General features: G+C 37.0%; 1 protein-coding gene across 5 annotated transcripts in view; it reads left to right on the top strand.

Annotated features, from left to right (window-relative positions):
- Positions 1–26,620, top strand: part of ADAM28 (ADAM metallopeptidase domain 28) — a 356,867-nt gene that overhangs the window by 79,469 nt on the left and 250,778 nt on the right. Inside the window, exon 1 of one of the 5 annotated variants that reach the window (XM_079927367.1) lies at positions 14,549–14,658. The exons of the other annotated variants lie outside the window; for them this stretch is intronic. The gene's annotated coding sequence lies outside the window, so the exon portion shown is untranslated. Of the gene's footprint in view, positions 1–14,548; positions 14,659–26,620 lie in introns of those variants that run through there. 5 annotated transcript variants of the gene reach the window in all.

Raw genomic sequence — 26,620 nt, 5'->3', positions numbered from 1 at the left:
ATGTCCTTCCTTATATAGATTAGAATGACCAAGCTTTTTGGTTGAGTGAAGTCAAATCATATATATTTCTGTCCACGGTGCTAAATATTAATATTTTGCCCTTGAGAATTGTTATTTCTCTGGGAGTCGGAGAGTGGGAAATGTGCTTCTTTTCTCTTGTGCATGAACTTACATGGATGTGCCTCCTATCAACATCATCATCATCATATCACCATCATCATTATCATCATTGTCATCATCACAGCAGCTCTCATTTTCTGATCGCCTACACTGTGCTAATCTTTGTGCTAAGAGTTTTATTCATTTTGTTTCACTTAATTTAAGCAACAGTATAAGGCAGTCTCTGTTTTGTTTAATGGGGAATTGATAGTGTTCCTTTAACCCATTAGCACCTCCCATCTATACCTTATCAACAGGTCACCTTTCTCTCCAGAAATGAAGCCTCTCATCTGTGGAATTCCCTTCCTCAATGGATTCCAGAGTGTCTTAAGCCATCTGTTCCCCTCTATCACCACTCCTATCCAGTCCCAAATCTACCCTCTTTTCTCGTTGGCCTCAGACCTCAGTCACTAGGGGCAGATCAATGAGGCTGAAGAAGGGTATGAAGAGAAGTGCTCCTCCTTGGTCTGGGGCCAGCATCAAGCATCAGATCTCTTTAAGGTGGCTATTTCTCCTCTTTAATTTTTATAAAAACAATGTAAAATGGACCAAAGGAGAAGGTGTAAGTCCATAGATAGCTAGGTCTTAGACATGAGGTTGGCATTGAGAGTGAGGCAGTACTCAAATTCACAAGGTGATAGGAGCAGATCCTTGTAGGGACATGAAATGAGCATACTACTCAAATAGGAAAGGGATGAATAGAAAGGAATTGGAATAGAGACTTGCAATGGAGGCTAAGACTAAAGCCTAATTAGATGAACTGAGCCTGCAGTGATGGTGAACCAGGGGGAGCTTGAAGATACTCTAAGGACCAGGGAGAGGCTAAGATTTATGGTGGAAGGTCAGCAAACAGAGCACTGAGAAGCTGGGGCAACAGCAGCGAGTGAAATCAGGCAAGAATACTACATTCGTTGAAAGGAATCGTATCTAACTCCTAATTTGAAACAAAAGGGAGTTTACATTAGATGCAGTGGCAGAAATATTTATGTATATTTTACTTCATTTGATCCTCAGAACAACTATAGGTGATGCTGTTGTCCCATTTTTTCATGTTGAAAAGCACAATTTGCAACATGATTCTTGGTTTCATACAGAAAGTGCAATGTTAAAAGCAGGAGAAACTGGGCTTCCCTGGTGGCGCAGTGGTTGAGAGTCCGCCTGCCGACGCAGGGGACACGGGTTCGTGCCCCCCGTTCGGGAAGATACCACATGCCGCGGAGCGGCTGGGCCCGTGAGCCATGGCTGCTGAGCCTGCGCATCCGGAGCCTGTGCTCCGCAACGGGAGAGGCCACAACAGTGAGAGGCCCATGTACCGCAAAAAAAAAAAAAAAAAAAAAAACAACAACACGAGAAACTATGGTGAAACAGCAATTTCCTTTTTACTATGATCATTTTAGATATGAGCACTGTCACATCACTGTCTTTCTTAAGTAGCCAGAATTCTTAGAACTGGGGAAAAAAAAAAACGAAAGGAAAAAAGAAAGAAATCCTGCTTAGCCACTATCTGATGGCTGGAAGTAGTTTTTCCTTAACACCATGCCAGAGAACATTTTTGCTCTGTGAGCTGTTGCTATGCTAGCCTTAGCCCTGGGATCAAACACTTTACATGTGTTGGCCCTGGGAGAGTGCCCATCTCCCTAAATGTTTGGTTTAGTAAAAGCTAGTGTTTGAACTCAATGATGAGGTCATCTGATTGACTATAGTTAATATTAACATAGGCTGGGGATGAGTTCAAGAATTTGGAGCTCTCCCTTATATTCTCTGTCCACGCCCCCCCAAAAAATTGAGTATGGAGAAGATGAATCTCGGTTGTCCTTAGAATAAATCTATGCAGCAAGTAAAGGTTTTGGTTAGTCTATGGCCAATATCTATGTGCCTGTTCCCTTATAGAATTGTCAAAACTTACAGAGCAGAATCACAACATTTGGAGGACAGAGAGACTACTGCAGTCTTGAAGTTTTTCCACCCATTTGCCTACTTCTTCATCATGCTGTCAGGGGACTGAGTGTCACAAATGTCAAAATATTTTTTTTTCCCTAGGTAGATTTTTTTTTTCTCCCTGTTGGTGATCAATCAGACAGTATTTCTTTGAGCAGAGAATCATTTTGGCAGGATGCCTAGCATTGTGTTGATGAATGAAAGTCCCTAGATTATAATATGCACCTCTGTGCAAAAAAACTATACTGCAATATGTAAAGTTACCCATATAATGAGAAAAGAACGCAATGGAAAATTTGGAACACTAGTGGCTCTGTTCTTAAGGTCTATCAGAAGTTTTTTGCCTTCAGGCAATAATTTGGGGTGTCTTATAGTGAGTGGCAAAGGAACTTAATCAGTACACTAATATGTCTTTATCATTGGACTGTACTTTCCTCCTGCTTAGGAAAATGGTTCCCTCAAGATTGGGATAATGAGCCAGACTTGTGTGGTGAAGTAAAGGGTCACACACAGTGTAGGTGAGATCTTTAGAAAGGGACTCCGAATTGCAAAACTTGGCTTTATAATTTCTAAACTGTGAAACCATTATATTCAACCTATTACAGTATCCAGAACCCTCTGTGAAAGAATTCTTTTTTTTTAAACCAGGAAGCTAAAGGACTACTTTAGAGCCAGAAAACATTTTTTCCATCACAGTCATACATATGAAACTACAATCAGGTTAGAAGGCAGTTGATGAACATCTGGGATCAGGGAAAGAAGAGTTTAATAGAGCTTTCCATGTGTAAATAATCTCAACCTCAAACTATTCTGTTTGCTTGATATTGACTAGTGGGAGGAAAAGAAAAGAGTGATGAGGTAGAGAAGCGGTGGAAACATTTATAAGGATACAGGACTTGTCTCCAAAGGTTATCTATCTTTGTCCAATATAGTCAACAAAGAATCATGACAAATGTGTGGTTTTATTCTGTCTTGAGTAGACATCTAAGGTGGCATCATCTAACATGGGATATAAGACAAAAAGACATTTATGGTACTAGTAATACTTTTAATTGGGTATGTGGCACCATTGGTTTCCAGGTACTTAGAATGCTTGCAGCGGCATCAGGGAAAAGCTAAAATGTTGGGAAGCAAGTACCAGCCTTCTAGAGAAAGGCATTGATGAGACAGCGTGGTAGGGAGTCCAAGCAATATTCAACCCAGCTGGAGATGCAGATAGATCTCCAGGCCCAGCAGGAACCTTCAGTGCCAGGTAAGAATTAGAAAGCAGAAATCTAATTAGATGCAATGAACCAACATGCATGGAGAAGAAAAATCTTCCACTGATTATGGAAACTATCCAGTATATTAGGAACACAACAAAGTCTTAAATTTCTCTTGCTGCTGAGGCTGAAGTTTTTAAAATACTCCTGGACCTGAAAGGCTTGTTTGTGAAAGGTTTGGGGACTTAAAGTTAGTGTTTTTCAAGCTTTCTTTTAAAAGATCTTGTACTACTCTCTCCCACCCACCTTCTCTGCCCACTTTCTAAAGGAATGAAGAATTGAGTGATAACCATGGAGTGGAAATCTCTAGGCAGGAGTTCCAAATATCTTCATGTGCAAGTGCCCAGTGGAGATTTTTTGTGTCATCCAGACTCATTGACAGAATATGAGTTTAGAGTTTTCAGTAAACTCTGTTAAAACTTCAATTCTATTTTATGAATTTCAGTTTTGGTCATTCTTTATTTGCCCAGTTTTATTGAGATGCAATTGACACATAACATGATGAAAGTTTAAGGTATACAATGTGATTATTTGATACACACGTATACTATGAAATGATTATGACGATTAGATTAGTTAATATATCCATCACCACACATAATTACCTTTGTGTGTGTGTGCGTGCACGTGTGTGCGTGCACGTGTGTGTGTGTGTGGTGAGAAGACTTAAGATCTACCCTCTTAGCAGCTTACAAGTATGCAAAACAATGTTTTTAACTATATTCACATGCAGTACCTAAGATCCCCAGAATTTATTCATCTTATAACTCGAATTTTGTACCCTTTGACTAGCATGCCTTTATTTTTCTGATGCCCCAGCCTTTGGCAACCACGAATCTACTCACTGTTTCCATGAGTTTGGCTTTTTTAGATTCTACATATAAGTGAACTCATTCAGTATTTGTATTTCTCTATTTGACTTATTTCACTTAACGTAATGTCCTCAAGATTCATGCATGTTGTTGCAAGTGGCAGGTTTCCTTCTTTCTCATGGCTGAGTAATATTCCATTGTGCATGTCACATTATCTTCATCCATTCTTCCATCCGTGGACACTTAGATTGCTTTCATGTCTTGGATATTTTGAATAATGCTACATCAAACGTGAGGGTTCAGATATCTCTTTGAGAGAGCGATTTCATTTCCTTCAGCTATATACCCGGAAGTGAGATAGCTAGATTATATGGTAGTTCTGTTTTTAGTTTTGAGAAACCTCCATACTGTTTTCGACAGAGGCTGTACCAATTTATATTCCCACCAACAGTGTACAAGGGTTCCCTTTTCTCCACATCCTCGCCAACGTTTGTTATTTGTGTTCTTTTTGATGATAGCCATTCTCACAAGTGTGAGGTGATATCTCATTGTGGTTTTGATTTACATTTCCCTGATAATTAGCGATATTGAGCATCTTTTCATGTGCCTGTTGGCCATTTGCATGTTCTCTTTGGAAAAATGTCTATTCAGTTCTGCTGCCCCTTTTTTAATCGGGTGGTTTCGTTTATTTTGTTGTTGAGTTGTTTAAGCCGTTCATACACATTGGATATTAATCCCTTATAGGTCATATCATTTACAAGTATTTTCTCCCATTCAGTAGGTTGCCTTTTCATTTTGTCAGTGGTTTCCTTTGCTGTGCAAAAGCTTTTAAGTTTAATTATGTCCCATTTGTTTATTTTTGCTTTTATTTCCTTTACTTTAGGAGGCAGATCAAAAAAAATATTGTTGTGATTTATATCAAAGAGTGTTCTGCCTATGTTTTCCCCTAGGAATTTTATAGTATCTGGTCTTATATTTAGGTCTTTAATCCATTTTGAGTTTATTTTTGTATATAGTGTTAGCAAATGTTCTAATTTCATTCTTTTACGTGTAGCTGTCCAGTTCTCCCAGCACCAGTTATTGAAGAGAGTATCTTTTCTCCATTGTATATTCTTGCCTCCTTTAACAAAGATTAATTGCCTAGGTCATTGATTTTAATCTATTCAGTTTTTCTAACATAAGCATTTAATGTCACCTATTCTCTCTAAACATTGCTTTACCTTGATCTGACAGATTTTGATGTATTGTGTTCCTTTTCATTAGTTCACAATATTTTCTAATTTCCCTTGTGGTAATTCCTTGACCCAATTTCCTTTAGAAATTGGGTGTTAGATTTCCAAATACATGAATATTTTTCAGATTTCTTTTTGTTGTGAATTCTGATTTAATTCTATTGTGTCCAATTATATTTGTAAAATTTTAATGATAAAATTTTGCATTTATTGAGACTTATTTACTTTATGGAGACTTGTAGACAAGAATATGTTTTATCTTAGAAAAATTCCATATTCCATAAAAGAATATGCATTCTTCTGGTCGTGGTGGTGTGGAATGGTCTCTAAACATCAAGTCAAGTTGCTTGATAGTATTATTCAACTTTTCTATAACTTTCCTGACTTTTCACTCACTTCCTTTCTATCAATTATTGACAGAGGAATTTGAAATCTCCAGCAATAATTGTGGATTAATTTTTTTCCTTTTAGTACTTACTGTTTATATTTGATATATTTAAAGCCATGTTAATAAGTGAGTACATTTTTAGGGTGCTTATTTCTTCTTTATTAACTAAATGGTTCCTTTATCATTATGCAGTGACCATCTCTGTCACTGGTAATATTTTTTGGTTGTTCTGTACCTACTTAGTGTGATATTAATGTAGCTACTCCTGTTTGTGTGTATGTATGTGTGAGTGTGAGTGTACATGCATGGTATAATTTTTATATTTTTAACCTACATATGCCTTTATATTTAATGTTAACTTCTCACAGATAGAATGCAGTTTGACTGTCCTTTTTCATCTAATCTGTATAACTCTGCCTTTCAATTGGTATATTTTTATAATTCGCATTTAATGTAATTTTTAAAAAATGTTTATTTTCTTATTAGTCATCCATTTTATACACATCAGTGTATACATGTCAATACCAATTGCCCAATTAATCACACCCCCACACCCCCCGCTGCTTTCTCCCCTTTGTGTCCATAAGTTTGTTCTCTACATTGTGTCTCAATTTCTGTCCTGCAAACTGGATCATCTGTACCATTTTCTAGGTTCCACATATATGTGTTAATATATGATATTTGTTTTTCTCTTTCTGACTTACTTCACTCTGTATCACAGTCTCTAGATCCATCCACGTCTCTACAAATGACCCAATTTCATTCCTTTCTGTGGCTGAGTAATATTCCATTGTATATATGTGCCACATCTTCTTTATTCATTCGTCTGTCAATGGGCATTTAGGTTGATTCCATGACCTGGCTATTGTAAATAGTGCTGCAATGAATATTGCAGTGCATGTGTCCTTTTGAATTATGTCTTTCTCAGGGTATATGCCCAGTAGTGGGATTGCTGGGTCATATGGTAGTTCTATTTTTAGTTTTTTAAGGAATCTCCATACTGTTCTCCATAGTGGCTGTATCAATTTACATTCCCACCAAGAGTGCAAGAGGGTTCCCTATTCTCCACTCTCTCTCCAGCATTTGTTGTTTGTAGATTTTCTATTGATGCCCATGCTAACTGGTGCGAGGTGATACCACATTGTAATTTCGATTTGCATTTCTGTAATAATTAGTGATGTTGAGCAGATTTTCATGTGCTTCTGTATGTCTTCTCTGGAGAAATGTCTATTTAGGTCTTCTGCCCACTTTTGGATTGGGTTGTTTGTTTTTTTAATATTGAGCTACATGAGCTGTTTATATATTTTGGAAATTAATCCTTTGTCCAGTGATTCATTTGCAAATGTTTTCTCCTATTCTGAGGGTTGTATTTTCGTCTTGTTTATGGATTCCTTCGCTGTGCAAAAGCTTTTAAATTTCATTAGGTCCCATTTGTTTATTTTTGTTTTTATTTCCATTACTCTAGGAGGTGGATCAAAAAAGATCTTGCTGTGATTTATGTCAAAGAGTGTTCTTCCTATGTTTTCCTCTAAGAGTTTTATAGTGTCTGGTCTTACATTTAGGTCTCTAATCCATTTTGGGTTTATTTTTGTGTGTGGTGTTAGGGAGTGTTCTAATTTCATTCTTTTACATGTAGCTGTCCAGTTTTCCCAGCACCACTTATTGAAGAGACTGCCTTTTCTGCATTGTATATCCTTGCCATAGATTAGTTGACCATAGGTGCGTGGGTTTACCTCTGGGCTTTCTATCCTGTTTCATTGATCTGTATTTCTGTTTTTGTGCCAGTACCATAATGTCTTGATTACTGTAGCTTTGTAGTATAGTTTGAAGCCAGGAAGTCTTATTCCTCCAGCTCCATTTCTTTCCCCTCAGTACTACTTTGGCTATACAGGGTGTTTTGTGTCTCCATACAAATTTTAAGATCTTTTTGTTCTAGTCCTGTAAAAAATGCCATTGGTAATTTGATAGGGATTGCATTGAATCTGTAGATTGCTTGGAGTAGTATAGTCATTTTCACAATATTGATTCTTCCAATCCAAGAACATGGTATATCTCTCCATCTGTTGGTATCATCTTTAAATTCTTTCATCAGTGTCTTACAGTTTTCTGCATACAGGTCTTTTGTCTCCCTAGGTAGGTTTATTCCTAGGTATTTTATTCTTTTTGTTGCAATGCTAAGTGGGAGTGTTTCCTTAATTTCTCTTTCAGATTTGTCATTATTAGTGTATAGGAATGCAAGAGAGTTCTGTGCATTAATTTTGTATCCTGCAACTTTATCAAGTTCATTGATTAGCTCAAGTAATTTTCTGGTGGCATCTTTAGGATTCTCTATGTATAGTATCATATCATCTGCAAACAGTGACAATTTTACTTCTTCTTTTCCAATTTGGATTCCTTTTATCTCTTTTTCTTCTCTGATTGCCGTGGCTAGGACTTCCAAAACTATGTTGAATAATACTGTTGAGAGTGGGCATCCTTGTCTCGTTCCTGATCTTAGAGGAAATGGTTTCAGTTTTTCACCATTGAGAATGATGTTTCTGTGGGTTTGTCATATATGGCCTTTATTATGTTGAGGTAGGTTCCCTCTGTACCCACTTTCTGGAGAGTTTTTATCATAAATGGGTGTTGAATTTTGTCAAAAGCTTTTTCTGCATCTATTGAGATGGTCATATGGTTTTCATTCTTCAATTTGTTAATATGGTGTATCACATTGATTGATTTACATATATTGAAGAATCCTTTCATCCCTGGAATAAATCCCACTTGATCATGGTGTATAATCCTTTTAATGTGTTGTTGGATTCTATTTGCTAGCATTTTGTTGAGGATTTTTGCATCTATATTCGTCAGTGATATTAGTCTGTAATTTTCTGTTTTTGTAGTATCTTTGTGTGGTTTTGGTATCAGGGTGTTGGTGGCCTCATAGAACGAGTTTGGGTGTTTTCCTTCCTCTTTAGTTTTTTGGAAGAGTTTGAGAAGGATGGGTGTTAGCTCTTCTCTAAATGTTGGATAGAATTCAACTGTGAAGCCATCTGGTCCTGGACTTTTGTTTGTTGGAAGATTTTTAATCACAGTTTCAATTTCATTACTTGTGATTGGTCTGTTCATATTTTCTATTTCTTCCTGGTTCAGTCTTGGAAGGTTATACCTTTCTAAGAATTTGTCCATTTCTTCCAGGTTGTCCATTTTATTGGCATAGAGTTGCTTGTAGTAGTCTCTTAGGATACTTTGTGCTTCTGCGGTGTCTGTTGTAACTTCTCCTTTTTCATTTCTGATTTTATTAATTTGAGTCCTCTCCCTCTTTTTCTTGATGAGTGTAGCAAATGGTTTATCAATTTTGTTTATCTTCTCAAAGAACCAGCTTTTAGTTTTATTGATCTTTGCTATTGTTTTCTTTGTTTCTATTTCACTTATTTCTGCTCTGATCTTTATGATTTCTTTCCTTCTGCTAACTTTGGATTTTGTTTGTTCTTCTTTCTCTAGTTCCTTTAGGTGTAAGTTTAGATTGTTTATTTGAGATTTTTCTTGTTTCTTGAGGTAGGCTTCTATAGCTCTAAACTTCCCTCTTAGAACTGCTTTTGCTGCATCCCATGGGTTTTGGATCGTCGTGTTTTCATTGTCATTTGTGTCTAGGTATTTTTTGGTTTCCTCTTTGATTTCTTCAGTGATCTCTTGGTTATTTAGTAACATATTGTTTAGCCTCCATGTGTTTGTGTTTTTTACGTTATTTTCCCTGTAATTCATTTCTAATCTCCTAGCAATGTGGTCAGAAAAGATGCTTGATATGATTTCAGTTTTCTTAAATTTACTGAGGCTTGATTTCTGACCCAAGATGTGATCTATCCTGGGGAATGTTCCCTGTGCACTTGAAAAGAAAGTGTAATCTGCTGTTTTTGGATGGAGTCCTATAAATATCAATTAAATCTATCTGGTCTGCTGTGTCTTCTATAGCTTGTGATTCCATATTAATTTTCTGTTTGGGTGATCTGTCCATTGGTGTAAGTGAGGTGTTAAAGTCCCCCACTGTTATTGTGTTACTGTCGATTTCCTCTTTTATAGCTGTTATCAGTTGCCTTATGTATTGAGGTGCTCCTATGTTGGGTGTATATATATTTATAATTGTTATATCTTCTTCTTGGATTGATCGCTTGATCATTATGTAGTGTCCTTCCTTGTCTCTTGTAACATTCTTTATTTTTAAGTCTATTTTATCTGATATGAGTATTGTTGCTCCAGCTCTCTTTTGATTTCCATTTGCATGTAATATCTTTTTCCATCCCCTCACTTTCAGTCTGTATGTGTTCCTAGGTGTGAAGTGGGTCTCTTGTAGACAGCAAATATATGGGTCTCGTTTTTGTATCCATTCAGCAAGCTTGTGTCTTTTGGTTGGAGCATTTAATCCATTCACATTTAAGGTCATTATCGATATGTATGTTCATATTACCATTTTCTTAATTTGGGGGGTTTTGTTTCTGTAGGTCCTTTCCCTCTCTTGTGTTTCCCACTTAGAGAATTTTCTTTAGCATTTGTTGTAGAGCTGGTTTGGTGGTGCTGAATTCTCTTAGCTTGTGCTTATCTGTACAGCTTTTGATTTCTCCATCGAATCTGAATGAGATCCTTGCTGGGTAGAGTAATCTTGGTTGTAGGTTCTTCCCTTTCATCACTTTAAGTATATCATGCCACTCCCTTCTGGCTTGTAGAGTTTCTGCTGAGAAATCAGCTGTTAACCTTATGGGAGTTCCCTTGTATGTTATTTGCCCCTTTTCCCTTGCTGCTTTCAATAATTTTTTTTTGTCTTTAACTTTTGTTAATTTGATTACTATGTGTCTCGGCGTGTTTCTCCTTGGGTTTATCCTGTATGGGACTCTCTGTGCTTCCTGGACTTGGGTGGCTCTTTCCTTTCCCATGTTAGGGGAGTTTTCGACTATAATCTCTTCAAATATTTTCTCGAGTCTTTTCTCTCTCTCTTCTCCTTCTGGGACCCCTATAATGAGAATGTTGTTGAGTTTAATATTGCCCCAGAGGTGTCTTAGGCTGTCTTCATTTCTTTTCATTCTTTTTTCTTTATTCTGTTCTGCAGCAGTGAATTCCACCATTCTCTCTTCCAGGTCACTTATCAGTTCTTCTGCCTCAGTTATTCTGCTATTGATTCCTTCTAGTGTATTTTTCATTTCAGTTATTGTATTGTTCATCTCTGTTTGTTTGTTCTTTAATTCTTCTAGATCTTTGTTAAACAGTTTTTGCATCTTCTCGATCTTTGCCTCCTTTCTTTTTCCAAGGTCCTGTATCATCTTCACTATCAATATTCTGAATTCTTTTTCTGGAAGATTGCCTATCTCCATTTCTTTTAGTTGTTTTTCTGGGGTTTTATCTTGTTCCTTCATCTGGTAATAGCCCTCTGCCTTTTCATCTTGTCTTTCTGTGAATGTTGTTTTCCACAGGCTGCAGGATTGTAGTTCTTCTTGCTTCTGCTGTCTGCCCTCTGGTGGATGAGGCTGTCTGAGAGGCTTGTGGAAGTTTCCTGATGGGAGGGCATGGTGGTGGGTAGAGCTGGCTGTTGCTCTGGTGGGCAGAGCTCAGTAAAACTTTAATCCAATGTAATTGTTTATATGCATGGCTTTAAATCTACCATCTTGTTATTTATTTTTTCCCATATGTAAGTCCTTTGTTTTTCTCCTTTCTTTTAGATCAGTTAAATATTTTTCATAACTTGATTTTTATTTCCTTGTTGCCTTTTTTGTCTAGCATGTACATATACATATAATTTTTAATTTATAACAACCTTCATTTTAATAATAGTATACTGCTCCATGCATATCATAAGATAGTAAGAGATATTGCTGGCTATAGAATTACAGGTTGACTTTGTTTTCTAGTACTTCAACACTGTTGCTTCACTGCATTCTGGCTTGTGCTGTTTTTGCTTAGGAGTTTATCATCATTTTTACCTTTGTGGTTTTGTGTGTACTGTGTCTTTTTTCCATGGCTGTTTTTAACAATTTTACTTTATTGTTGTTTGGCAATAATTGGGTTATGATGTGTCTTCTTGTGATTTTCTTCATGTTTATTCTGCTGGGGTTTTTTGAGCTTCTTAGTTCTGTGGGATTATAGTTTCCTTCAAATTTTTGAGAATTTTAGCAATTATTTCTTCCAAAAATTTTTTGTCTCACTTCTTGCTCCTTTTCTTCTAAGATTCCAATCATGTATTTGTTACACTGCTTGATACTGCCCATAGCTCATTGTTACTCTGTTTATTTTTCAGTCTTTTTTCTCTGTGTTTTATTTTGGATAACTTCTCTTGCTATGTTTCTAAGTTCTAAGTTTTTTTTCTTCTTCATAATATCATGTCAGGGTGCTTTTATGTTAAACTTTATATTTTTATTCCCAGAAGTTAAATTCATGTCTTAAAATCTTCCATCAATCTTTTTATAATGCTCATGCTTTCCTCCATCTTCTTGAACATATTGAGTTATATTTACAGTAACTATTTTAACATCTTTATTCACTAATTTATCATTTGTGTTCTTTCTGAGTCTGTCCCTGTTGATTGACTTTTTCTACTTATTATTAGTTATATTTTTCTGCTGCTTTTCATGACTGATAAAGTATAACTGTATTTCAATTATTGTTACTTTTATGTTCTTGGGTTTTAGATTTTCTTTTACTTTTTAAATATATTTATTTGGTCTATATTCTGGGACATAGGTACATTACTTAGAAGTTTGTTTTTACCTTAGTTATGTGGATTAAGAGCAGCTTTTTGTGTAGGGTTAATTTGTCCCAACTAGTGAAACAATACACTTTTGCGGTCTCTACTCTAGAGTTGGCAAACATTTTCCTCTCAAGGGCCAGATAGTAAAACTCGCTCCAGGCAGTAATCTGGGGTAATCATAGGACTCTTAGTTTGGTTTAGTAGTTTGAGTCTTAGAAAATCATTGTCATGATTTTATCTGTTGTCCAATGTCTGAAAGCTGTTATTTATAGCAGTTTATATTTATATATTTTGACTTTTTTTAGACAGGTATATAAATCTGGTCTCTATTACTCTGTCATAACTGGGAGCAGGAGTCACTTCCTTAAGTACTTTCTATTATACTTACAAAGTCTCAATGCTATTCATATTGTCTTTGTACCAGGATTCCAAGGGGATAAATTCTAACTTTAAAAAATATGTTTTACTCATTTTAGTTCTTTATGTACATTTTACTTGTGAGTTGAGACTTTGAAAGTCATCATTCATTATGGCATTTATTAATATAAAGTTTCTGAATCTTTCAACATTATTTCCTCTGAACTTATAAAAACTTGTAAATGTAAGAGGAAAATTTTCTGCCTTGTTTTTACTTTTCATTTTTTCCCACAAGCACATATTTAAACTTATTCTGCTAAAACTGCTCTTGATACTTACCATTTCCTATTCATATTAATGGATTTTGATTAAGAGACATTTCCTGCTCTATTCTCCCTGGTTTTCTAAAGGAGTATTTTTCTGTCAAATCCTAGCTTAAGGCTGAGAAGGAGGGAGGCTGAGAGGGTTCTGGCACAGCTTAGACCTTATTATATTTCAAGATTAAAATAAAAGAGTGGCAGTGAGTAGAACACTAAAAGAGAGACAAGAAAACAAGCCATTTGACATTTTAATGTGGGGTTGCACCCAGGGATGGAAGCAATTAGAAAGTCTAGGCAGGTAAATATCAAGATGTCCTTAGCTAGATGACAGAACAAAGTTGTCACTGAGCTCTTGGTTTTAGTCTGATGCCATGTGTACTATATCTGGTAAGACTTCTCTGGTAGTTGTACATGTGGCCTATACTCTTCCGTTGTTCATAGTTCTGATGCTCTTGGCCCTCATTCCTGTACCTCCTAGGTTATTTTAGCCTAGATATGACTTAGAAGGAAAAGGAGGGGAAGGGTCTGCACCCCAAGTGGGAAATTAGAACAATTCCGAGCAAGTTCGAAAGCTTCTGTGGTTACCTATTATGAGACATTTCAGATGCTATATCAACTAAACACTTCATTTAGTCCATCAAGATGTGCTAGGTACTTGTTATTTGGTATACTGTGTGCTAAGTAATGAGACTATAAGGATGATTATTAGTATGTGTTTTCAGCTTTTGTGAACGTTAGTTTCTGGTTGGGAATATAGACATGCAAATAATTAACTGTACTTTTTTTCTGTAGTATTAGGGGTATATGTGAAATGCTCAGGACCCTAATAGAGCAATTAGCAAGCCCTGTAATGACTTACTAGTAAATACATTCGTTTTAATATTCTAAGTCTTTATTACTCAGTGTAACAAGATACTCCTGTCTTGACCCTTTACTAATTATTTGCAATTTACTAACAGAGAAAAACATGGTGCTATTTTCTTTCTTGAGCTACCAATTTTCTTCTTTCTTTTTTGATATTATGGAGTAAATCATTATTTTACTTTTCCTTGCATTTGATCTAAATATGTTTTGGAAGTAGCATTTTTTAAATATAAATTTTAATAATCTACTTTTGGGTAGTTGGAAAAAAATTTCCAATCCTTCTTAACTCTAGAGGACTGACTGTCATTTTTAGTACCTTTGTGGCATGAGATTTATTTAATTACTCATCATCTAAAACAGATGTTGACTAAGAAGAACAGGATCACCATATAATTTTAGGATTGGTTTCAGGTGATTTGCGGTAGGCCGGCCTCTCACTATTGTGGCCCCTCCCGCCGCGGAGCACAGGCTCCTGACGCGCAGGCCCAGCGGCCACGGCTCATGGGCCTAGCCGCTCCGCGGCATGCGGGATCCTCCCGGGCCGGGGCACAAACCCGCGTCCCCAGCATCGGCAGGCGGACTCTCAACCACTGCGCCACCAGGGAAACCCTCAGGTAATTTTGCCTATTGTCAGACTATGAACTAGTTGCTCCTTTTTCCTTCCTCCCTCCCCTACTTCTTTTTCTTCTCTTGGGCATGTTAAATTAACCTAGTCTGTCTCTTCCTGAGGCACAATGAGAAAGCCAATTGCAATAGTCTTGTAATAGAATTCATGTGTGGGTATTAGGCTATTTGAAAATAGTTTCTCATGGAGGATAGATCAAGATGATTATGTCTGCAGATGTCTTTGGAACCCAGGTACAGTATAAATTTGGTGGTAAAAGGATAAAGCCAGGTCTCTTCCAGAATGTTAGTTGTAGAGGTGAGAGTGTAAAGCAGCAACATCTGAATTGAAAATCACCTGAAGGGATGGCGCCTGTTTCACCAGAAGAACACGTAAATTGCTGTGGTGAATCTGAGTAATCATTCATTCACCCTGGCATTTATTGTTTAATAACCTCCTGAAATTCATCTGGTTGGTGTCATTTTTCACTTCATGTTCAGGTGGGATGCATGCTGGGGAGTGTATAATCAGACCAATGAGAGAAGAAACAGACCAAACCATGCAGCTGGCACCATGGGGGCAATCAGGAAATTCAAAGCTAAGTGGGCAAACTGCATAGTATCAGCAGACATCTGTATCTGAGAGTGCTTAATCCAGCAGGTTGGGACTAGCATTAAAGTCCAGGGGACAGACAGGGACATCTGAAGTGAGATGGTGAGCAACTGAAGATCTGGGGAGCAAGGCCAGGCCTACATGGAGGCTTTCAAGGGTGTCAAGACTAGGGAAGCTGGAGTCAGGGAATCAAAAGCAAAATATCCAAGGTTGGACCAGCACAGTGGGGGCTAGGGTTAGGGGAAGGCTGTGTATATACAATGGGACTGGAGGAAGGGAAGAATTCACAAATATGATTCAAACTCCCCAGACATATTAGATACTGTTTTATGTGAGTGAGATTACTTTCCGTGTCTACTGCTGATATACTGTCCTTCTAGTTTTTAGATAAGCTTAGAAACTAACCAGGGCTGGGCCTGCCAATGAGGAGGTGAGGCAGTCAGAAGGTGACTTTTAGTGCTCGTGCACCAAGAGCAAACGAAGTGTCCTACCTGAATATCTAATTTTCCTCATGTCTATTATCTATGCTCCCTTTCTGCTTTCTATTTTTTGCTTAGATTTCATTTTGCTGGTAATAATTTCCTGTGAAAAATAAAACTTCCTTTAATCTATCTTACAGAGGGGTTAAATTAATAAATATAAGTAGGGTCTCTTCTAGCTCTAAACATTTATGATTTGGAATCTCTTTCTATATATGTCTATATAGATATATAGAGAGAATTATACCATCTATCTATATCTATCTATTTATGTATCTATATAGAGAGATAAATGTATATGTGTGTACATATATATGTAGATATGTAGATATATGTGTGTGTGTATATATATATATAGAGAGAGAGAGAGAGAGAGATCTAGAGCTAGATGTCTAGAAATCTAGAGCTAGAAGAAATCTTACTGATACCTATTAGTTGTATAAACTTAAAAATTTTATACATATAAGAGTTATAAATATATCTTTATATGTAAAGATATGTGTATGGAAAAAATATATGTAGAGAGAGAATGATATCACATTATTTAAGAAACACATTTTAAGTCACCCTACTCAATAGCAGGTATTTATGACAACAGTCTTTAATATTGTCGATTCCTGCCTGTCCCTAGCCTGTCTGGTGAAAATCATTCATTTCTTTTTTCATTCAACAATATGACTAAGTACCTACTACATTGCTGGTGCAAAGAATGCAAAGATGAATAAGATATGGCCACTATTGAAGTCTTGCAACTAATAGGCACAAAAGGGTTTGATTCTTCTCCATGTCTAGACAAGACTGGCCTCCTTAATCTATAAATAAAGCATCTGCTGATGTTACCAATGTTGCCAGATGACCAGCAGCCTTTGTTGCCTAATCCTGGACCAGTCCTTCAATGAGCCCAATAGATGCTTATTCCAGATAAGGTTCATGTTTGGTTGATTTGGACTGATGTTCTTTTCCCGGATGGGGACAATCCTTTCTTCCTAGTAAATGTGTCCTGGTTTTACCTAAAACTAGTCCCAGCTTGCTCTCTCCTTTTGGCTGGAAACTTCCAGCATACCATGTGGTTTTAGCAAGAGCTGTATTAAGAAAAAACTGATTAAAATGTTATTTTTAGGCCATGAAAAAAATGTCATTTTACAGTAGTAGTTAAATTCATGTTCATTCTATATATGATTTTTTTTCTTTTTTTGGTATTTGATTATTACCTTCCTCCTTTCAGACTGAAGAATAAGACATAATGTATCAGTTAGGGTTCATTCAGAGAAGTAGAACTACGAGTGATAAAGGGTAAGAGATTTAGTATAAGGTTTTGACCTTATTCAGTGGTGGGAGCTGGTGGAAGTGTCTGTACAATGCTGCTGTTCTGAGTCTGGATTGATGTTGAAACCTTTATGAGCCAACCAGACTGAGAGGTAGGAAGAAGAGCTGGACATGTAGAGAAACAAGGAAAACTGGAACCAGAAAGGATGAACCCATAAGAACAAACTGAAACCTATGTCTGTCTCTCATCACCTGGAGCCGTTCCCATGGATGACCTGGAAAAGAAACTGAAACCTGTTGCCATGGGCTGTGCATGTTCTTGACGCAAGACTCAGAGCAACAGAAAGGGAAGATCTGGCAGGATCAAGGGTATTATTGGTCTATGGTGTTGGCAGCTTGGGCACTGTTATCAGATCAACCTTGGTGAATGTATTAGTCAGAGTTCTCCTGAGAAACAGAACCAATAGTATACCTATGTGGAAAGAGATTTATTATAAGGAAATGGTCGTGCAATTGTGGAGACAGAGAAGTTCCAGAATCTGCCATCTGCAAGCTGGAGATCCAGGAAAGCTGGTGGTATAATTCAGTCTGAGTCTGAAGGCCTGAAAACCGGGAGCAAAGAGGACAGGAGAAGACTGGTGTCTCAGCTCTTGCAATCAGGCAGGAAGGGCTAGAGTCTTCCTTCCTTCATCTTTTTTTGTTCTATTCATGCCCTTAAGGAATAGAATCATGCCCACCCACACTGGGGACAGCCATCTGCTTTACCCAGTTCACCATTTCAAACGTTAATTTCATCCAGAAGTACCCTCACAGACACACCCTCACAGACACACCCAGAAATGTCTGGCCAAATATCAGGGCACTGAATGAGCCAGTCAAATTGACACATAAAATAACTTTTCCAGTGAGTGGAAGTCCACATCGTTAAGCACATGCATGATGTACATCATGCTGCCATAACCACTTTATCAGTCCACTGGGCAATGAAAGTGGTAGTTGGGAAAAGAGGCTGCTTGATGTCCAGAAAAAAGGGTAGTTTCATCCACCAGATTATCAAGGTCCTCCTCTGCTGAGGGCATCCATTGATGGGCATTCATATGGGACACAAATATCTCTATACTACACCCATTTAGGGTCTTCTCTCCACATACCTCTTCCCAAGATCTCCTTATGGACAATTTTTCAATTTTGTTCCTTCCAAGCCCCTAAGGATCCAGTTAAACCATTAATCACTGTCCATGAACAAGCTATATCTGGCCACCTTTTTTATCTATGCCTTCAGAATCTGCTTAAATTTCCTCTTTTATATCGCTTTCTGCTACTGTGCAGACTTTTTGGCTTTGTAGGTCAGACAACCCCAACAAATGATGGGCAGCTCAAGTCACATGGTAACTTATTGGCCCATGATTAAGCATTCAGTCTATACCAGGGTCCAGCCGTAAGCCAGAAGCTGTTCCTCAGAATACGAGTTATTGATAGAGGATGGCATAGCTTTGCTCCATAATCCTAGAAATCTGCGCTGTAATTCACCTAGAGATCCTGCCCAAGGCTCTTTGCTTCATGCCTATCTGCTTCAGATGTTTCAAGCACCATCATATCTGCTGGATCATACAGCCTGACAGCAGTTTGCTTGAGAGCCTGGACTGGTTGCACAGCTTTTTCTTATTCTGTGCCCCACTCAGTGTACTGACAAATAGAAAATCTTCTAAGTTTAGACTGAAGGACAAGACTGAATTTAAAAAATTCAACAGGTTATGGATACCTATGAAGGCTTTGGCAAAATAGCTAGTCAGCTTTTTCTTTGTCAGTGACACACACATTGCTTTTTCTAATCACTTTTGAAAGTTGTTCTTTTATTATTTTCTTTTTTTTTTTTAGTTTCTTATCAACTAAAAACCTTAGAGCATTTTTAAAGATGCAGATGAATAACAAAGAGAACCACTGGGTCTGTACAGTCCTTCTAAACCCTGAGCATGCAGTCACACGATAAATTGGTTGAATTAATACTTGAACAAAGAATGAACCAATAATTATAAATGGGACAAATGTTCACTTGTATGAATAGGTAGAAGATATAGATTAAATATATATGATAGTTTATATAAACCCTGATACCCTTATGTACCCAGATAAATTACTCAGTTTTTCTTTAAATTGAAAGTTGTATTTATTATAGGGAATGGATGTGATCAAATAAACTTTAGAATAGTTTTAGATTTACAGAAAAGATGTGAATATAGTTTAGAGATACCCCACATACAGTTTCTTCTATTATTAGTATCTCCCATTAGTATGGTATATTTGTCATAATTAGTGAACCAATGCTGATACATTATTATTAGCTAATGTCCATATTTTAAAATATTTCCTTAGATTTTTACCTAATGTCACTTTTCTGTTCTAGGATCCCATACAGGATCCAATATTACATTTAGTTGTCATTTCTCCTTAGTCTCCTCCTGGCTATGACAGTTTCTCAGTCTGTTTTTGATGACCTTGAACGTTTTGAGGCATATTGCTCAGGTATTTGCTCAGGTAGAATGCCCTTCAACAGGAATTTGTTCTGATATTTTTCTTATAGATATATTGGAGTTATGTGTTCTTGGGAGGAGGACCATAGAGGTAAAAAGTCATTCTCGTCACATCTTCTCAAGAAGATACACATACATCAACATGATTTATCACTGTCGACATTAACCTTCATCATCTGACTGAAGGAATGTCTGTCAGGTTTACCCCCTATAAAGTTAGTCCTTTACCACCTTTCCATACTGTACTCTTGCGAAGGAAGTCTCCATGCAGAGCCCACATTTAAGATGTACAGAGTTACACTCCTCACTTGTGGGTGAAATGATAAATTATTTGGAATTCTCCTGCATGGGAGATTTATCTCTCCCCCCCCATTTATTTATTTATTCAGTTTTTATTGAACTATGTATGGGGTCATGATTATTTATTTTGTACTTTGTGTTATAATCCAATACTATATTTTGTTGTTCAAATTGTTTCCTCTTTGGTCCTTAGGAGCTCTTTGAGTTTGTCTCTGTCTTTCTTTGACATACCATCATCACTGTGAATTTTTTTGAATACTTTCTCATTTTCTGTCACTACAAGAGGCTCCAGGCTCATCTTGTATATTTCTCGCCTCAGGCCTAGAATCAGACATTTCCCCAAGGCCTTGGTTTCTTTTATTGGAGAATGGTATTAGAAACCAAGATCTGGGTACTAGGTGCACTCAATCAATGCTTCTATAGTGTCATTGTTTCTAGGCTCTCAGGTGACAGAGCAAAATATATGTGTGTGTGTACCAAACTGTGTATATACGCATATTCATAAATATTTCTATATGTAACCATCTGCTTCTATATTAAGCTGAGTTCATACTAATGAATTTCAATCTATTATCACATGGATCATTTTTAGCTTTCTTCCCTTGCTTTTCTGTAAACTCCCACTCCAAATATGAGAAACCTTACTTCTACCATTTGTCCTGTGTTTACCCAATTATTCTATCCTAGCATGTAAGTGTTGTAGACTGAATGTTTTTGCCCCCTCATCAAAAAAATTCATATGTTGAAACTCTAATCGCCAGTGTGACTGTATTTGGAGATTGAGACTTTAAGTTGATAATTAAATGTTAAACGAAGTCATAAGGATGAGGCCCTAATTTAATAGGATTGGTGTCCTTATCAGAAGATGAAGAGATGCCAGAGATCTCAGACCCCCATCTCCCCTCAACCCCCATCCCCACCCCATGCACACACACACACAGAAGAAATCATGTGAGCATACAGTGAGCTGCTGGCCAGAGAGGCCTCAACAGAAATCAACCCTGCTGGCACCTTGATCTTAGATTTATAGCTTCTAGAACTAATAAACTAATAATAATCAAAAACTAATAACCTATTAGTAAAATATTAATAATATTCTAGAAAAAATATCATTCTGTTGTTTAAGCCACTCAGATATTTTGTTATAAAAGCCTGAGCAGACTAAAACATGTAGTGGTTTCAGAATTGCTAACCCATATTTCCATGGGAGATAAATTTATCAACTAAAGTACAACGCTTATATACACTTTCTTTTGCTTTAGTCTTACAGTTACTTAGGTCAGCACCACCCCACCCCTGCGACTCCCTTCAATGAAGGAAGGAATTATTTCATACATTTGTAATACATTTAGATTCTTTTGTCACAGTCTGCATTCCATCCTGAAGTTCCCCAACATCCTAAATGATTTTTAAATGTTTACACACATCAGGATTTACTCTTTGTGTTATAAAGGTCAGTGGATTTTGACAAATGCATAGTGTTGTGTATTCACAATTCTGGTATCAGACCATCAGACAAAACAAATAGTTTCACTGCCAGGGCAAAAATCCCCTGTGCCTCACCTATTCAGAAACTTCTGCCAACCACTGACTGATCTGTTAACTGTCTCTATAGTTTGCCTTTTCCAAAATGTCATATAAATTGAATTGTACAGCCTTTTCAGACTGATTCGTTTCACTTAGTAACATGCATTTAAGAATCATCCATGACTTTGCAGGACTTCATAGTGTGATGACCAGGTTTCCTAGTTTCTCTCCTTGATGCTTTGACACCTTGGGGCCTTGCTGACCCTAGAGGGATTGCCCCTCCCAGGATTAGCTAGTTCCTAGAGAGAGCAAACAAATCACCTTTGAACATACCTTTCATATGTAAACTAACCAATCCAAAACCCACACCCGCAACTGTCTTCTTTGTTGGGCTGTCACATTTTAGGCCACTGTCTCCTTGCCCTAATCACACAGGGCCAGGTACCAGAAAATTAGCGACAGCCTTCCAGCCCAGAGGCTGCTGACATTATTCAAACTAATCCTAAACCTGCTTAGTCTGCTTACTCTGCCTACTGATTCCTTCCTGTGAAAATCACAATAACGGCTCTTGTCCACATTTGCCCCTTGCTCCTTGGCCTCCTAACTGATCTGTGTGGCCCCCCACGATGTGTATAACAGACTATCTTTTATATGGCAATCATTTCCAGCTCTGTTGGCCTTGCCATACCTGAATAATAATAAAGCCTACATTTTAAAACACGCAGGTCATTCCTTTTTGTTACTGAGTATAATTCCATTGTAGAGATACACTACAGTTTGTTTATCCTTTCACCTACTGAAGAGCATATATTAGTTGCTTCTAGTTTGGGGCAATTACACATAAAACTGCTATAAACATTCATGCGGAGGTTTTTGCGTGGGCACATGTTTTAAAATCAGTTGGGTAAGTAAATACCTTTGAGTTCAATTGCTGGATTATATGGTAAGACTATGTTTTGCTTTGTAAGAAACTACCAAACTGACTTCCAACTTGGCTGTACCATTTTGCATTCGCAAAAACAATGAATGAGAGTCTCTATTGCTCCACATTTTGCCAGAAATTGGTATTTTCATTATTTTAAAATTTAGCCATTCTAATAGGTGTGTTGTTTTATTTTGCATTTCCTAATGAAAAATGACATTCAGCATCTTTAATATACTTTTTTGCCATCTGTATATTTTTTTTGGTGAGATGCCTGTTCAGATCTTTGGTCCATTTTTTAATTGGGTTGTTTATTTTCTTATTGTTGATTTTAACAGTTCTATGCATATTTTGGCTACGAGTACTTTATCAGATATGTGTTTTGAAAATATTTTTTCTCCCAGTTGGTGGTTTGTATTTTCATTCTCTTAACATTGTATTACACAGAGCAGATGATTCTAATTTTAATAAAGTCCAACTTATCAATTTTTTCTTTCATGGACCACACTTTATTTTGTACCTAAAAATCTCTAAAGTCAGGACCACTTATACTTTCTTCTATGTTTTCTTCTAGACATTTTGTAGTTTTGAATTTTACATTTAGATCTATGATCCATCTGAGTTAATTTTTGTGAGAAGGTGTAAGGTTTTTTTGTGTTTCTTTTTTTTTTAATTTTTGCATATGGATGTTCAGTTGTTCCAGCAACCTTCATTGAAAGAGCATCTTTTCTCCATTGAACTGCCTTTGTACCTTCATCAAAGATTAATTATATTTGTGTGGCCTATCTCTACTCTCTTTATTCTGTTTCAGTGGTCTGTCTTTTTTCAGCAGATACCACATTATCTTTATTATTGTAGCTTTATAGTAACTTTTGAAATAGAGTCATGTGTGTCCTTCAAGTTCTTTTTTTTTAAGAATTGTGTTGGTTATTTTATGCCTTTTGCCTTTCCGTATAAACTTTAAAATCAGTTTGTTGATAGCTAAAAGATACTTTTCTGGGATTGGGATTGTGTTGAATCTATTGATGATGTTGAGAAGAACTGACATTTTAATACTATTCAGTCTATCAGTCCATGAACATGAAATATCTCTCCATTTATTTAGATCTTCTTCGATATTCTATTTTTTCTTTCTTTGTTTTTTTTTTTTTCCTTTACATTTCAGTTTGGGAAGTTTCTATTGACCTATCTTTAAGCTCAGTGATTCTATCCTCTGCTGTGTCTAGTCTACCAATCAGTCCATGAAAGATATTCTTCATTTAGGTAGAGTTTTTGTGATGTGTAGTATTCCCTTTGATTCTTTTTTAGAGTTTCCATCTCTCTGTTACCTATCCGTTCCTACATGTTGTCTACTTTTATCATAGTTATTTTAAATTCCCTATGTAATAATTCCAAAATCTAAGTCATGTCTGAATCTAATTCTAATGCATGCATTTTCTCTTCTGACTCTGTCTCTTCTTACCTTTTAGCATGCTTTCTAATATTTTGTTGAAAGCCAGAAATTTGTCTAGTAATCAAAACTGAGGTAACTAGACCTCTAGTGTGAGCTTTTATGTTAATCTGGGTATGCATTGGGTTGTGTTTAATATTTTCTTTAACCGTTGGTGTCAGAGGATTCAAAGTCCTTGTTTTGTGTCTCCCTTGTTTTCTCTGGGTTTCCCTAAGAACTCTATCTTAGATAAAGTCTATGTCTTAGTGCCCTTTGAGTTGTATTATACTACTATGTCACTGCCACTATACTAGAGACTTATTGGTATTGTGTAAGGTATAGGGGAAGGGAAGCACTCTATAATCTTATGATTAAATCTCAGTCTTTTCGTTGGCCTGTCTCCTTGGGCTGTGACCTTCACACGTGTTCCTTAGCTTCTCTCTCTTTAGTTTAGAGAGTAAGTCTAGAGGAGGCTTGAATCAGAGAGATGACCTTACTCTACAGGGGATAAGGCTCTGGTAAAGTTTTTCCTTCTGGAGAATAGGCCTTGTTATGGAGAAGGTCCTGGGTGCATTTCACAATGTTTATTCTTTCTTGACCTCTGATATAACCATCTTTCTTGGATTTTCACGTTGAGAACCTTATGTGTGTCTTGAAAATAAAGCCCAGGAAAGTGTGGCATCCCCTAAGACTGGCTTCCAGGAGTTTTGCTCTTTCATGCTAGTCTACACTTAGCTTCCAGAGGCTTCTGCTCGGGGCAAGCAGGTGTCAGATGTAATTATCTGCAGTCACCTGTTTCTCCAGCTTTTGTGGTGGCAGTTTGCCATGAAACTTGCCTTATGCATCCAAGAAAAGACATTGGTTTTCAGTCTATTTACCTTTTAATTGTTGTAAGGATGGGAGGGACAGCTTCCAAGCTCTTTATGTGCTATAGGTAAAACTGGTAGTTGTGATCATATAGATTTAATTGCTCATCTTTTATTGTTTTTGGTATAACATTGTAATGATGAGTAGTGTGTTTTTTTTCCCTGAGGTATTATTTACCCTAAGGAATTAGAGTCACTGTGTAATATAATTTTTTTACTAGATGTTTTATTTGGTTTTATGATTTTTAGTAAAGAAGACACTGCTTTCTTTCCCAAATGGTATACTTAGGCATTGCTTTTCTTTGAACTGAAGTACTTATATGCAAGATGTTTTCCAAGTTGTTAAAAATCTTTACCCGTCAATGGATATGATTCCCTGGCTTGGATTATAGCTTTGGGAGGTGGTTGCAAATTTGGGTAACTAATAAATAAAGTGACTTTTCCATAAAGATTATTTTTTTTATCCTATAAAAGTTTAATTTGCTAGAGGAATAAATGAAAAATAGGCCAGAAGAACTAAAATCTAAAAACCAACCAAAGTTATGATGAGAACACTTGAAAACTTTTTTCTATGTGGCAGAGCATACATCTGTATCTTTATTAAATGGAATTACTGCCCAGCAGATCACAAAATTACTTGATATAGTTTCCCTGAACTACAGAACTTCCTGTGACTCACAGATATGAACTACCTTGTGTTTAGTACTTTTCCCTAATACAAACCAAGAGCCAAATTAGTTATAATGCTTCCAGGAAAAGGAACAAGATTGTCTTCACTCTTATTCTCTCTCTTTAAAACCACAGATTTACTTGATGCTAAGTCTTTTTTCTTTTCAAATAAGAATTCCTTGCCAATTTTAATAAAAATGCAGAGCAACTGGCAGGCATTGATATTTCCTCTCTCCTCTGCATGTGTTATGAAAATGACCCTCCAATATGACTCTGTGTAATTTACTTCTCCATTTCTGAAAACACCGTTATTAACATTAACACTGTTTTGAGAAATAGGAGTTTAATCTGCTTATTGGCTAGCTTAACAGTCGACCTAAACAATATTCAATATTCTCTCTGGTTACAGGAATTTCACTTCTATTATATCCTTGCTTGTAGAATATCAGACTTTTTTGTGTTCTTTTAACAGGACAGTACGATGACACTAATTTATTAAACAACTCTACTTTTCTAGAAATTTTAATATACAGTTCTTTCATTTAATTATCACTGTAATTTTTTTTTTTCTTTTCTTTTTTTGCGGTACGCAGGCCTCTCACTGTCGTGGCCTCTCCCGTTGTGGAGCACAGGCTCTGGACGCGCAGTCTCAGCGGCCATGGCTCACGGGCCCAGCCGCTCCGCGGCATGTGGGATCTTCCCGGACCGGAGCACGAACCCGTGTCCCCTGCATCGGCAGGCGGACTCCCAACCACTGTGCCACCGGGGAAGCCCTGTAATTTTTTGTTTTTAACTAGAGAATTAACAGGGCTGAGATCCAGCTGGTTCACCCTAGTATGGTTACGTGGATTGTTTTGAGCATCACTATCCTATTTCTGACATGAGAACTATCTAGAGATTAATGACCTTACTCAAGATAGTTCAGCTAGTGGTCAGCTGAACTAACATCTGAACCAACCTGTCACACCATGCCAAGTTATCTCAGATTACTTCACTTTGCAGGAGGTCAGTGGCTTTCAATGGGCAGTGAGTGTTTCAGTGGGAATAGCAAATATAAGTGCAATTTTTTGATACAAAGACTGGAAAAGAGCAGTAGATTAAATTCGTCTCCCAGAGTATCAACTGGTGCAACTAGTTGTGCAACTAGTGATCAAAACCAGGACATGTTCCCATGACCAAGAGAAGAAATGTGAGTAACTTTCTTGCTCTCTGGAGTATTTTCCCACCTTCCCTCTCTTTCCCCTAGTTTCCTTCCTTTCCCTTCTCTTCTTTTTTCTCTACTTTTCCTTCCTCCCTTCCTTCCTTCCTTCTGCCTTTTTCTTCTTCTTCTCCTCCTCTCTCTCTCTATACATATATATATATATATACATA

This window comes from Stenella coeruleoalba, assembly GCF_951394435.1.
Source record: "Stenella coeruleoalba genome assembly, chromosome: 7".
In the NCBI taxonomy this organism is placed as follows: Eukaryota; Metazoa; Chordata; class Mammalia; order Artiodactyla; family Delphinidae; genus Stenella; species Stenella coeruleoalba.
The sequence above is the reverse complement of the archived record's forward strand: the minus strand, read 5'-3'. Positions and strand labels throughout refer to the sequence as shown.